This window comes from Bombus huntii, unplaced genomic scaffold (assembly GCF_024542735.1).
Source record: "Bombus huntii isolate Logan2020A unplaced genomic scaffold, iyBomHunt1.1 ctg00000075.1, whole genome shotgun sequence".
Taxonomy (NCBI): domain Eukaryota; kingdom Metazoa; phylum Arthropoda; class Insecta; order Hymenoptera; family Apidae; genus Bombus; species Bombus huntii.
The window spans coordinates 386,608-388,333 of NW_026099333.1; positions in this window are offsets into that span (position 1 = coordinate 386,608).

A 1,726-nucleotide genomic window follows, 5' to 3' on the forward strand; every position below is an offset into this window, starting at 1 on the left:
TGTTCTTTCATCTCCGACATATAATTATATAATGACTCATTGAAAACCAGCTTTCATTTTTTGTTGATAGTATGGTAAGAAAATGTGAAGTTCGAACGCTTGTAACGATTGCCTGAGTTGCGTCATCCTTGGTTTTAGGAAAAGATAGGGAAGTCACTGAAGGGTGTCGCGGCTTCGATGTCTTTCGTAGCTGCGACGCGGAGGCCTCTCGGTTGTTCTTTGAACAATCGTCAACGTGGACGAACGTCAAAGCGAAACCACGCGAATTCGGCATTTCCGATAATACGGAACTCTGTAAACGTGACTGCGTTGAATTCGTTCGATTAATTCCTAGCAGTATCTATAAACAGTGAACTTAAGGCCCCATACACAACTGCATACGCTAGGTTGTAAGAAATAATAGCTATATAAGTATGTAGCGGCGCATGAGTTAGAGAACGATGCAAATCGAGAGCGACTCATATTATTGTTTTGCCTCGTGACACTTACACAGTCTTGACGTACATGTAACGTCAACAAATATCTCCAACAGACTCAGGAAACCTGAACAGCCTTGCACACGACACCGACTCCCAAAACAAAGGAATATGAATTCGGCACATAGGCATAAGATAAACGAACATCTAGAAGGGCTGTGTCTTGATCGAGTCTTTCAGTCTTTCGGTAACGGTCAAATCGCACACTTGTAATCCTATTATAAAATAAAGGTAGCTCGAACTCTGGTTCAAGAACCCAACATTTTTTTATTATTATTTTCCCATTATTTTTACGTGACATTTTGGCGATCCTGCCAGGATCCATTCGCTTCAGTGTAAACGAAGTTACGATTTCGGTCTACGGACATTATTGAAGATCGAAGGATTCGAACTACTTGTGTTATGAACTTTGCTGTCAATAATTTACCACGGTGGACCAAATTAACGGGGCCACTGTCAGCATAGAACAAATCAACAGAACGAGTTTGACACTCAAACAACACATTTGAACGCGCCACAGAGGAAAACACCGCAAGGGAACCTCATTCTACGAACTTACGTATCAAGGTGAGAAAAGTCGGAATTCTTTTAAACAATATAGAACGCGAAAAGTTAGTTTCTCTAGTAACTCTAGCGAAGAGACAATATGAACAAGAAAGACACAAAAGCCGAGACAAGTTTACCCTCTACAAGTGGAGTTCAAAATAAAACGGGAACACTCGATTCCTCTACCAGAGCAATTTTAGACTTAATACAGAGACAGAACGAAGAATTTCGACAACAATTTAACGAAATAAAGAATGCTTTAAAATTAGCGAACGAAGAAAATAGAAAACGCGCTAACGAAATGGAAATATTAAGTAGAAACCTCTCTCGTGTTAAACTACCACAAATAAACGTAAAATCAACTGAATTCGGTTCTATGATGACTGACGATGACGATAATATATCAGTATTAAAACACGATACTAATCCACCTCCACCTATGCCACAAAAGCCACCAACATATGTCCAACCATCCAATCCAACAGCTGGAAACTCTGGAAATCTAAAAGCTGTTTAGTATCTCCGATACTAAACGGAGAAAACGATATAAGTGTAGAAGATTTTATTCGTGAAATAAAAGAAATGAGAATGATGTGTAGCGAACAAACGTTATTATTAAAAATGATCAAAATAGAGAAAATTGTAGGAAAAGCCGCAATGACAATCCGCAATATCCATATTAACGAATTCGAAACTCTGTACGA